General features: G+C 35.4%; 1 protein-coding gene across 11 annotated transcripts in view; it reads right to left on the bottom strand.

Annotated features, from left to right (window-relative positions):
- The window catches only part of NCOA1 (nuclear receptor coactivator 1), a 205,941-nt gene that overhangs the window by 95,252 nt on the left and 97,153 nt on the right, over positions 1-13,536 (bottom strand). For 10 of the 11 annotated variants that reach the window (XM_061154920.1, XM_061154918.1, XM_061154921.1 and 7 more), the window contains one exon: positions 6,788-6,949. The exons of the other annotated variant lie outside the window; for it this stretch is intronic. The gene's annotated coding sequence lies outside the window, so the exon portion shown is untranslated. The remainder of the gene's footprint in view (positions 1-6,787; positions 6,950-13,536) is intronic. 11 annotated transcript variants of the gene reach the window in all.

Here is a 13,536-nt window from a genome sequence, read left to right as displayed (position 1 = left end):
TTCTACAATGATAAAAGTCATAAAGAAAAAGAATAGGGTTCATAGAGAAAAACAATAGAGCAGAACCTATTTTTAACTGGGTGATCAACTGAGGCTTCTCTGACAAACTTATGTTTAAGCCATGACCTGAGAGATCAACAGAAGTAGTGTGGTTTTCTACTTACCTTATTCTCAGTGCTTTTTGCCCAATTGGATTAGATTGTGTTAGATTTCCTCGAGGCTCTAATGTCCTAGTCCTCTTTTCCCCCATATTATACATTATTTTGGGGGGATATCACTCACTGAATAATGGCTTCAAAACACATTTCTAAACCAATTATTCCCAAATCTCTATCTCCCAAGCAGATCTCCTGGGTCTCAGACTCACAACCCACTCCTTGCTGGATAACTCTATCCAGATGTCACATAGACACTTCAAACTCAACTTTCCAAAACGAACTTAACATCTCCTCCTCATGTACTTCTTTTCCTCACAGTTGGTACACTGGAATCATTCCAGTCTCTTCTCTCACCCCACATGCAATCAAACATTAAGGTGTGTCCATTTTTATTTCCATCCTGTACTTACAGTCTCCTCCCACCTCTTGTGGAACTATCAAAATAACTTCCCAGGTGGTCTTCATGAGCCACCAAAGCAGGCTATCAAAAACGTAAGTCTGGTCAGGTCAATCTCTTGCTTAAAACTCTTCCCTTAATCTTCACTGTCCACAGGATAACTCTAAAGCCCCAACATAATACACAAAGATTGCACCAGCTCCCATCTATTCTGTGTCTATTATGGAATTTGGTGAATGAGTGATGAAATATTTGTCCAATCAACATTAGCCCAACCAATATAACCTATGTATAAACAGATTATAATATATATAAAATACTACATAGAGTTCTTATAGACACATATAGATTATATATGCTAATTTTAGTTTCAATACTAACGAAAAGCTTTAAAATCCTTGGTAATATCCCATCCTCCCTGCAGAGGTAAACATTAGTCAGAAACTTTACAATGACGTCAGTGTGGAGAGCCTAACTTAACCCAGCAACGAGTATTTACTGAGCTCCTATGCTGTGTAGTAAGTCACTTCAGTCATGTCTGTGTTTGTGACCCTATGGATTACAGCCTGCCAGGCTCCTCTGTCCATGGGATTCTCCAGGCAAGAACACTGTAGTGCGTTGCCATGCCCTCCTCCAGGGGATCTTCCTGACCCAGGGATTGAACCTGCGTCTCCTGCATTGGCATGACATTACCATTACCACGACTCTTTAACATTAGCGTGACCTGGGAAGACCCACTGAGTGCCTACTATTTGCCAGCTTCTGTTCTAGGAGGTGGGAATACAATTGTGCAGGAAACTTATAAAAATTCACTGTCTTCATAAAGTTTCATTCTACTGTGAAGGAGAGAGAGAAAGTGAAAAAGTTAATTACAGAGTATATGAAAAGGTGGTAAAAATGGAGAAAAGTAAGGTAAAAACAGAGGTTTAGGTTTATGGAAGGAGAAGGACAGCAATTTAAAGTACAGTAGTTAGGAAGCGCCTTACTGAGAAAGTATTGAATTGTGTGTGCTCAGTCATGTCCAACTCTGCAACCCCATGGACTGTAGTCTGCGAGGCTCCTTTGTCCCTGGAATTCTCCAGGCAAGAATACTGCAGTGAGTTTCCATTTCCTTCTCCAGAGGATCTTCCCAAACCAGGGATGAAACCTGCGTCTCCTGCACTGCAGACTTTTTTACTGTCTGAGCCACCAGGGAAGCCCTAAGAAGGTGAGATGTGAGCAAAGACTTCAAGGAAGTTTGGAAGAGAGAATGACATCTGGAGGAAGAGTGCTCCTGGCAGGGGAAAGGCTGTACAGCCCTAAGGTTGGAATGTAACTATACTTTTTGAAAAATATGAAAGTGATCAGTGTGGGTAAAACTGGGGAGTGAGGAGCAGGAGACAAGGCTGCATCATGTAAGGTCTTGGCTGAAACCATTTTAAAGACTTTAGTTTTACTCTGAGTGAATTAGCCAATCATTGGAGGGTTAAGAATAGAGGAGTAACACGGTCTGATTTTCATTCTAAGACTTCCTGCACAAAGGGCAAGCATAATCCTCCTGATCTCAGGGATCTGCTATCTAAATAAGTTTCTAGCTGCTAAAAGGACATTTCCACTTGGATATTCCACTGTCACCTCAAACTCAACATGTATAAACATAATGGACTTTTAAGTTCCGGGTTTCTATTAACGATAAATAAATGAGATGAGCTGCATTATGGATTAATGTCATTAGAGGAAAATGTTTATTAAACCTCCCGTGGTGGGGGAGAGGAAGGATCTATAGGACAAGGAAAATAACTACAATTGAAGGTAGATAACCTCAATGCAAAGATAAATATACCAGACTTGAAACCACAACCACAACAAAAAAAGATGTTGAAAGACCTGACAATGGTTTTGGTAGCATCCATTCTTAAACACAAAACAAGAATAATCAGTTAAGTGACATATTATTATAATGAATAAGATGGCTAACATCTTTTCCTGTGAAAAGTCACAGAAACATTAATGAGGTTAACCAGATATCACAGAAGTAAAGAAGTCACTGAATTTTATTTTTACATAGAAATAAAATATATTTCAAAATTAAAACAAAAAAGAGAAATCATGTGATAAATTAATAATAATGAAGAATTATCAACTCTAAACTTTTCAACAAAATTAGAAATACAAGAGAGAAGACAAAGATGAACAAGAAAGAAAAATGAAAGAATTTAGAGCCGCTAACAATCCCAGAGTTTCCTCACTCTTACTTAAAGCCCAGTTTTACTCAGCTGCTCATCTTCTCTGTTACTTAAGGCATTAGGTTCCACCTGTCTAAGAATCAACCTATCTGAATTCTGCTGGCTCTCAAAATACTCCTGGACATATATTTCTTACGCTTATATGCTGTAAAATTACAATTATCTTGCTTGTCTCCTCTTCTAGATTGTGAACTCAAAAAAAATTACTAGATCTTTTTATTGTATATCCAACATGCAACATAATGTCTAAAAGTTACAGAAGCCAAAACAGGTAATAAATTAAAAGTGAGTTATTTTACTAATATGACATTTAAACTTTTTAAAGAATGTTTAAGGTTTTTTTACAATATTTTCTGAAATCTTTCCTAATGCTTTGGAATTCTTTTCTATAATTGAGAAATTGAGCTTTCTTGAAATCCTCTTTCCCCTGTTTTCAGTGGGGGAAAAAAAGAAACTATCTTTTTGATCTAGAAATTTGAGAACATCTTTTCTAATTCTGAAAAGGTTAATAAGGTCTATTTTGAAGAAACCTTCTACAATATTTCACAGTACAATAGAGACACAAAGACATGTTGTATTTACACAAATGTAAACATAAGCAATACGGTCTCACAGTTTGGACAATTTTGAGCAACAAATAAATCTAGATTTAAAACAAATTTCCCATACCATGCTACTACCGGCTGGAGACTGACATCTGCTAAATTTATCTGAAATTCTGGGGCTGAGGAAACATTAGACAACAATTCAACAGCAATTCAATATCTGGCCTACCAAAATAAGAGCCAATAGTAAGAAGCTATGAGAAAGTCACCAACAATTTGCTGATGATATGATTCTGGTATTAACTACTTTCTATTTACAAAACACAATAAACAGATAGTGGAATGCAAAACCTCTGATGAGTGAAAACTTTTATAGCTGTTCTATTTGTGGAATGGCTTTATATCTGGCAGTAGGGAACTTAAACAAGGTTCATTAAGAAAAGAAATGATGGTTTCAGGAAGCCAATTTACATATCACCTTTTAAAAAAAGAGGTATGGTTTCTAACTAAAAGTACCCTGTTGATTTAAAAAGAGTTGCTAAGTTATACACAATCTCATGCACTTTCTAGAGAGCAGTTTTAGAAACCAGAAACCACATCTACCTCTGTTCAAGTAGACCAGACTAAACCAAATAGGTGAGGCTGAAGACATAGGTCAGTGCTTTATATTTCAGGTGAATTATAGATTTCTACATATGAAATTTGTCACTCATCTCCCAGATGAAGCTGAGGATTACATAATCTGAAAAATAACAATTAATTAATAAACAACGCTAACAATGTACTTTAAAATGCTAGCAAGCAATTAGCACAGAGCACAAACATGAAGGGACACCGAGTTAAACCTCTCCCAGATGTTAAGAATCTGCCTACAACGCAGGAGACCTTCAATTTGGGGTTGGAAAGATCCCCTGTGGAGAAAGGAATGGCTGCCCCCCTCCAGTATTCTTGCCTGGAGAATTCCATGGACAGAGGAGCCTGGTGGGCTACAGTTCATGGGGTCGAAGAGTCAAACACAACTGAGCAACTAACGCTTTCATTTTCCTTCAGCTGATAATATCACACAGGAAAAATCATGATAAATAGAGAGTTCCTGCATTGGGTAACTGCCATAAGGAATGTTTCTCAAACTGCAGTCCTCAAATACCTAAGATTCTCTTGAAAAAAGTTTTCACTTTTGTCTTCTCATTTCAATGACAATTGAATTCTTTCTCATGTGATAAAAAATGGATGGGGACTTCAGGATTTCTATTGCCCTTTTTATGGCTGAGTAATTTCACATGTTTGGATATAGCACATTTTGTGTACCTACTCATCAGGTGGTGGCCACTGAGGTTTTCCGTTATTGGGGCTATTAAACAACAATGCTACTATGAACATTTATGTGCAAATTTTTATGTGAACATGGTTTCAATTCTCTCAGATATGAAACTACCAGGTCATATTTTATTGATAACTCTAACTTTTTGAGGAACTGTCAAACTGTCTTCCACAGTGGCTGTACCACATTAAATTCTCACCAGCAATGAGCAAGTGTCCAGTTTTTCCACATCCTCACCAAAAATTGTTATTTTCTGTTTTTTAAATTTTATTTTAATTATAGCCACCCTAGTGTGTGTGAAATGGTATTTCAATGTAGTTTTATTTTACATTTCCCTAATTACTAGTGGGGGCTTCCCTGGTGGCTAAGTGGTAAAGAATCTACCTGCCAATTTAAGATCCCTGGGTTCGATTCCTGGGTCAATCCCCTGAAGAAGGAAATGGCAACCCACTCCAATATTCTTGCCTAGAAAATTCCATTGATAGAGGAGCCTGGTGGGCTACAGTCCATGGGGCTGAAAAGTCAGACATGTCTTAGCAACTAGACGACAACAACTATTAATGACTAACCATCTCATGTGCTTACTTTCCATCTGCATACCTTTGGAGAAACTTTTATTCAAGTCCTTTGCCTATTTTTAAAATTGGTTGTGTTTTTATTGTTTGTGTTTTTTTAAGTCATAAGAGTTCTTTATATTCATGTCTAGATCCTAATCTGATATATGATTTGCAAATATTTTCTTCATCTGTGAATTATCTTTTCATTTTCTTTACAGTAACTTTTTAAAAAATTAAATTTATTTTTAATTGAAGGATAACTGCTTTACAATATTGCACTGGTTTCTGCCAAACTATGGTAACTTTTGATGACCTAAAGTTTTCAGTTTTGATGAAATCTGACTTATCTACTTTTACTTCTTTGTTTAATAAATACAATGTCTGGGCTTCCTCTACTAATGGCTATTTTTCCTGTGTGTAGGTCATACTTTTTTATTTCCTTGTATGTCTAATTTTTTGTTAAAAAAAAAAGAAAAGATATTTTAAAGCTAATGACTGAACAGTGATATCCTGAAACATCTGGAAACAAAAATTCTCTCTGAACCCACAAAGCAGGAACCAAAACTCAGATGGTGGTTATCCCTGGCCCAAAAAAGAGTCCTGGCTTCTTAAGCCTCTGCCATAAACAACGTGCCCATATCTTAATGTTTATGGCTAGGAATAAACAGCAAAGGCAAAGAAACAGATTCAAAGAAACAGAGTCTTTGAATCAGACTCATCTTGTTTCATTTATTCTATAAACTATCAGACTTTTTAAATTGCTTTAAAATTCTGTACACATTCTTTTCAATTTATTATACTAATAATAAAGACATTATCAAGGACTTGCAACTTAACTTCTAAAAGTATATAATGTTTGAAACAAAGTATTTAACAAATTTATGTTTACCACTAAAAGTTTATTCTACAAATCAAGAAACAATGTTTCCAACCTTTGCATTTTTTTCCTAGATGGAAAAGAGTAAGTTTGGGGAAAGGGTAAAAAAGTATTTTTTTGTTTTCTATTAGCAAATAGATAAGAAGAAAACAAAATAAGTTTTAAACCCAATATTTTAAATTCCTCATACTTAATTTAAAATTTAATTTTTTAACATAAGAAATAAATACAAATGCATTTGCCTTGTGAAAATACTCTAGGAAAAATAGTCAGCACATGAAACACATTTATAGTAGCTATCTTATTAAAACAATTTGGCAAAAATACCCTCAAATACCCTCAACATTTCCTTGTAGATCTGTAAAACTAGATGATTCCAGTTATCTTAAAAGGACATGGAGTAACTGTAGATACACTGTACATGTCTTCCAAAAATCAGTTTCACATTGTTCTAACTTGTGAAAAATACATTGGCACTAAAAAAAATAAAGGTTACAATCAGTCTTGCTGAGGACAGCTGTCCTTAAGCAACAAATAAGCATCTGATATTTACTTGCATGTGCACAGCTTATAGTAAGCTAGCAAAAAGGCAACAGCTTTTAAAAAATTAAGTTATGGTCATACAGACAAAAATTAAGTGACAAAAATGGCAATGTCTGTCTCGTTCCACGAAACAAAGTTCTTTAAAACAGAGTTACAGTTCCTACCTGGGAGACTTCTTTGTTCATAATGAGTCCTCAAAACAGATATGGTCAAATATGGTGCTCCGTGGGGTAGTTTCCAGTGGAATGGGGGAATACTCTTTTCCAGAGATGGCTCTAGGTAAGTCTCTTCACTCTTACCTCATTTAAGGCCAGTTATGCAAACAACTAAAACAAAGGAGAAGCAAAAAAACAAAAGCAGAAGGGAGGTTAGATCGTTATTTTATTTTCTATGAAATAATAAAAGTCAGAATGCAAAGTTGAAAAAAAAAAAAAGACACAACTTTTCAGGCCAAATGGAAAAATACTTCCAAAAGACAATGGATGAATATCTGATTTGACAACTGAAATCCTTCTGGTAACTAAATATATATTCCTATTTAAGACTGCTGCTTAAGTAATACATAATTGCATTCTGCCCTTACTGTTCTGAGAGGCCCATTTATATGTCTTTTAAAAAATTTTTTTCTGGCTGCATTTGCAAGTTTATCTTTCTTTCTACCTATAAATTCTGATTTTTAATGTTTTCAGTTTGCATTTAATTCTTTCATTTCTGTAACACTTCCCTTTATATATTAAAGTTACTATGGTATTTTACTTTCAAATTTTTTTATTGAAAAAGTGTACAAACTTTTTATATTCGTAATACCTAAAAATAAATTTCATTGACTTGTTTCCATTAAGGATGAATGATCCTGTATTGGACTAACTTGCCTACAGATAACAATGGACAAAAAACTCTGGACAAAATAAAATTTACTCAAAGACACAGAAAAGTGACCAAAAGCAGGCAGAAATGCAGGAAATCTGATAAGTGAAAGTAAGGAATCGTACTGAATAAGATCTATACTCATAGAGAACTCTTCCCAGTATACCCCTAAGTACTACAGGGAGGCTAGGCCTAAGGGCCACTGTCTCTTGGCTTGAAGCATTGGAGAATGTAGTTCAGAGCTGACAGAATGCTAGATAACAAGAGGAGAAAATCATGGTAAGAAGGCAGCAGAGCAAGGGGGCGGGGTACCTTAAATCTGTATACAAATGTTCCTCAAATCCTTGGTTGAGCCTCTGAATTAATTGCTCATGCACAGGGAGACTCCAAGTAGCTCCATATAACCATACCACAACTGAGATTCCCTTTTGCTGTTTATAATCACACACTCCTCACTCCCTTTTTCTTAACTCCTGAGTAACCACTTATCTGCCTCCATTTCTAGAATTTTGTCACTTTGAGGATATTACAAAAATTGAATCAAGTATGGAAATATTTTGTAATGCCTTTTTCACTCAGTATAATGCCCTTGAGATCCATCCAACTTGTTGCATATAAAAACTGATTGTTGCTTTTTATTGCTCCATGGTTTGAAGGTACCACACCACAGTTTCTTTTTCACCATTCACTGTTGAGGTACATTTGGGCTGTTTTCAATTTGGGGCTGTTATGAATAAAGCTGCTGTAAATATTTGTGTACAGGTTTTTGTGTGAATATAGGTTTTCATTCTTCTAGGATAAACATCCAGAATTGCAACTGGATTGTTCAGTAAGTGTGCATTTACTAGCCAGTAATTTAGTTGTCAACTAGAACAAAAATCAATACTCTTCAGAAAAAAATAACAATCCACAATAGTATCCACAACATCCAGTATAGAATAAAAATTTACTAAACATGCAAAGAAGCTAGAAATTGAAATTCAAAATCAGGGTAACAAAAGGGGGGGATCAATAGAAATCTGTCATAAAATAATCAGTTGAAATTAGCTGATAAGGATGTTAAAGCAGTTATTATGAGTATGTTCAAGATGTTATAATAAGTTAACAGATGGGAAATACTGGAAGCAAATGGAAAGTATAAAACAGAAGTAAATGGACATTGAAGAACTAGCTCAACATTGAAAATTTTCAATTCACTGGACAAGCTTAACAGTAGATTTGTGATGGCACAAAAATAAGTTGGTGAACTTGAAGTCAAAACAATACCAAATATGAAGACTGGACAACTGAAAAAAATTTAAAACCAAAAGCTGATGTTTTGAAAAGATAAAAAAAATTATTAATACCTGAGGTGAGACTAGAAAGGGAGGCCTGGCATGCTGCGATTCGTGGGGTCGCAAAGAGTCGGACATGATTGAGCGACTGAACTGAACTGAGGTAAAACTGAGTATGTCCTTTTTCAGGGGTTCACTAAGACTCAATAGCATTAAGATGTAAATTCTCCTCCAAATTAATTCATATACTCAAAAATAAAATTAGTTGCTTACTTTTTGCATATCTAGTGCATTTTATGATCAAAGAATATAAATCTATTTTTGTTTTATTATATATTTATAATGTGGGTTTTAAATGCTTGAGGCTTTTGCTCTTTAAATAAAGACTATATTTTCTCTTAATCACGATTTCCCCCAATGATGAATTCCAGATTAAAGTGGAATGTCTATCTAATGTTTGAAAACTGGATGATTCTATGACTGGATCGAAAAGTGCTTACCTCTTATAGTCCCTCTAAATTAAACTAAGTGCTTTTCATATTTTCAAGAATTTTTTCCTTCTTTCCTTGATTTAGATGCACAATTTGAAAATGCAAAGAAACCTGGACTGGCTCTTCACACTGACATAGGTTAAACTATTAAAGAAAGGAATTTACAGTTAGGTTAGTTGAATTTACATTATAGTTAGTTGCATTCTTCTCACTGTATATATCTGGCTTATTTGTAATTGTAATCGGCACTGCTATAAAATATTTCCTGGATGATAAGATTCCTCATGATTACTACTTTGTGTTCTTTCATCTTTGAAGCAATGTATCTTTGAATTTCCCTAGGTAAATCTGCGTAAAGTAGTAATCGAATATAGCAAGACGGCATTTTTTCATCTAGTCAACCACAAACCCAGGTTCTGTCATTTTCTGCCTTTCAAGGAAGAGCACTTCTCAAAAATCATTTGTGTAGTTAACACTGCAGATAAAATCTTTGTGAAATAATGCCACTGTCTTTCATAAAACCTGCGAGTTTTTACAGGTACTTTTTTAAAACCAGGCAGGAACTGAAGCCAGATGGATCCTGCTAATGACTGAGGGTACTGATGACTCATGGCCAAACATGTGAGGGAATACAGAAACAATGCTGAGAAGGGAGGCTGAGCATACTCACTCAGCGACTGCATGAAGACAGAAAAGCACACAATAAATCCATACTCCAAAAAGATATGTAGACAATGAGAAGCAAAAAATATGAAAACCAAGAGATAGGTAATACACTGAGAACCAAAAAAGACAGGCGGAATATGAATGAATAGGGAGAAAAAGAGCAGTGCTGATGATCTGATGTTTGTTATTATGAAATTAATAAGCTTACTGTTCTTAAAACATCTCTCTCTTAAAACATAATATTCATTATGTATTATCTGTGTTATGCAGAGCTCAGTATTTTAAGTCTTTTCTCACCCCCAGGAGCCCAAAACAGGAGATCTGATATAGATGGTACAAATTCCTTATAGACCCTCATGCCTGGAGGCTTCCCATTACTTGTTCCAATTCTCTCCTTACAGGTAAGGCCTTTCTGTCTTCATTATCTGCTTCTGCCACAAGTACTGGCTAGTGCAGCACCACAATTCCTTTAATTTCGTTTAATAAATTATTCAGTTTAACCTGTTAAATTCAATCCGATTTAATAATCACATGAGGAAACAAAGGTGATAGAAAAGTACCTATAATGCACTTAATATATAGAAAGAGTAAAAAAGGAAATCTATAAAACAGCCTTCCTTTGTTACTCTGGAGTCAGGCAGAGGTACAGGGCCAGAATTTTTAAATACAGAGAGAAACAGAACAAAGGAGTATCTATGGATCTACCACCCAGAAGTAACGACAGTAAACATTTTTGATGTATCTTTCTTTTAAAAAAAATGAAGTATTATCAATAAATCAGAAGTCCCCATACTCATACAAAGACTACTCCCCTTCCTTTTGATAGAGATAATCACTGGCATAAATTTAATATATATGTTCTGGTCAAATTTTTTCTATCCATCCATAAACAATATACACTGATGTTTTATGCTTTAAAATATACATGCTTAAACTGTATACTATATATATTAAAATTACAATGTTTATAAGGTACTTTAAAAAAATTAGTGCAGATTGAAGGTTGTCTTTATCATAAAGTTACTTTTCTTCCTTATGATATACTTTTTGATGAGGAGAGAAAGGGATAATGTTACCCAAAACTCCCAGTGTACTGGGATTAATAGCTTAGTTTAGCTATGCTGTCATCCAATAATAGGTTGTTATAAATAAACCATTAACATTAGTGGCAATTATAAATCATTTTGGTTACATGTAGTTAAGATTCCAAAGTTACTTCTGTTTTCTTATTACTTCTACCCGGAATAAATTTTAAGAAGTAAAATGGCACCTAAAAAACTGTGTGAAGAAATAAGTTTTTTTCCTTGGGATGGATCTAAAGATTTTTGTGAAAGAATGAAGAAAAAAATGATGCCACCAACTTTCCTATTAGTGATGACACAAAAGTCATACTCTCCAAACCAAAAACAATCTAAATGAAATGTGAAATCAAGCCATCCATAATAGTTTTAAAATGTCTATAAAGTTTATTTATTTGACTTCTCTACAGTATATAGTTGTCATTTCTTATTAACACTGTGAAGAGAAGGTCTAAAAGAAAATCAAGACTTGAAAAATAGAACTGTTCTTCTTAATAGAATGATAATATTTGCTTATTTTTTCTTGTTAATCTTCAGTTTTTAGAAGACTGACTTCATTGTTCTTATGATTACAAAATACTTTTATGAAAATCTTGCCATTTCTCTCCAGAAAAGTACTTATTTCTTCACACAATTTTTGGGGTGTCTTAAAAATCTGGGTAAATTCATAAGTATTGTTAGAAGGTAAAATTGCATTATGTTGGAAAGATAGTTAAAATGTCGTTTTTTGATAAACAAGAGTTCCAAAGGGATAGAGCTGGGAAACAAATCTTGGTAAATGGCAAGTATTCTACAGTGAATCAGCACTACAGAGAATGACCTCAGGGAAATTTTTCATACACATGTGCAACAGAGACGTGAAGAAAAATATTCATGTTAGCAATGTTTATGAGAGCAAAAAATAAGAATAACCCAGGTGCACATAAATAACAGCATGGATTAGCAAAGCCTAGTATATTGACACACTAAAACCTAACACTAGTGAAATAAATTGACCAAGATCTAGCTATTCACATCTGCCTACAGGCAACCACAGTTCTTTCTGAAAATTCAGGTAGTTCAGTTCAGTCCAGTTCAGTTGCTCAGTCATGTCTGACTCTTTGCGACCCCATGGACTGCAGCACACCAGGCCTCCCTCTCCATCACTAACTCATGGAGTTTACCCAAACTCATGTCCATTGAGTTGGTGACGCCATCCAACCATCTCATCCTCTGTCATTCCCTTCTCCTCCCACCCTCAATCTTTCCCAGCATCAGGGTCTTTTCCAATGAGTCAGTTCTTCACATCAGGTGGCCAAAGTATTGGAGTTTCAGCTTCAACATCAGTTCTTCCAATGAACACTCAGGACTGATTTCCTTTAGGACGGACTGGTTGGATCTTCTTGCAGTCCATGGTACTCTCCAGAGTCTTCTCCAACACCACAGTTCAAAAGCATCAATTCTTCTGCGCTCAGCTTTCTTTATAGTACAACTCTCACATCCATACATGACTACTGGAAACACTATAGCTTTGACTAGCCAGACCTTTGTCGGCAAAGTAATATCTCTACATTTTAATATGCTGTCTAGATTGGTCATAACTTTCCTTCCAAGGAGTAAGTGTCTTTTAATTTCATGGCTGAAGTCACCATCTGCAGTGATTTAGGAGCCCCCCAAAAAATAAAGTCTGCCACTGTTTCCCCATCTATTTGCCATGAAGTGATTGGACCAGATGCCATGATCTTAGTTTTCTGAATGTTGAGCTTTAAGCCAACTTTTTCACTCTCCTCTTTCACTTTCATCAAGAGGCTCTTTAGTTCTTCTTCACTTTCTGCCATAAGGGTGGTGTCATCTGGTGTCATTGTCATTTTCCCGGCAATCTTGATTCCAGCTTCTGCTTCCTCCAGCCCAGCGTTTCTCATAATGTACTCTGCATAGAAGTTAAATAAGCAGGATGACAATATATAGCCTTGACATACTCCTTTTCCTATTTGGAACCAGTCTGATGTTCCATGTCCGGTTCTAATGGTTGCTTCCTGACCTGCATACAGATTTATCAAGAGGCAGGTCAGGTGGTCTGGTATTCCCATCTCTTTAAGAATTTTCTACAGTTTATTTTGATCTACACAATCAAAGGCTTTGGCATAGTCAATAAAGCAGAAATAGATGTTTTTCTGGAACTCTCTTGCTTTTTCGATGATCCAGCGGATGTTGGCAATTTGATCTCTGGTTCCTCTGCCTTTTGTAAATCCAGCTTGAACATCTGGAAATTCTCAGTTCAAATATTGCTGAAGCCTGGCTTAAAGAATTTTGAGCATTACTAATTTACTAGCATGTGAGTTGAGAGCAACTGTGGGGTAGTTTGAGCATTATTTGGCATTCCTTTTCTTATGGACTGGAATGAAAACTGACCTTTTCCAGTCCTGTGGCCACTGCCGAGTTTTCCAAATTTGCTGACATATTGAGTGCAGCACTTTCACAGCATCATCTTTCAGGATTTGAAATAGCTCAACTGGAATTCCATCACCTCCACTAGCTTTGTTTTTAGTGATGCTTC

The sequence above is a fragment of the Dama dama genome, chromosome 11 (genome assembly GCF_033118175.1).
Source record: "Dama dama isolate Ldn47 chromosome 11, ASM3311817v1, whole genome shotgun sequence".
NCBI lineage: Eukaryota > Metazoa > Chordata > Mammalia > Artiodactyla > Cervidae > Dama > Dama dama.
The sequence above is the reverse complement of the archived record's forward strand: the minus strand, read 5'-3'. Positions and strand labels throughout refer to the sequence as shown.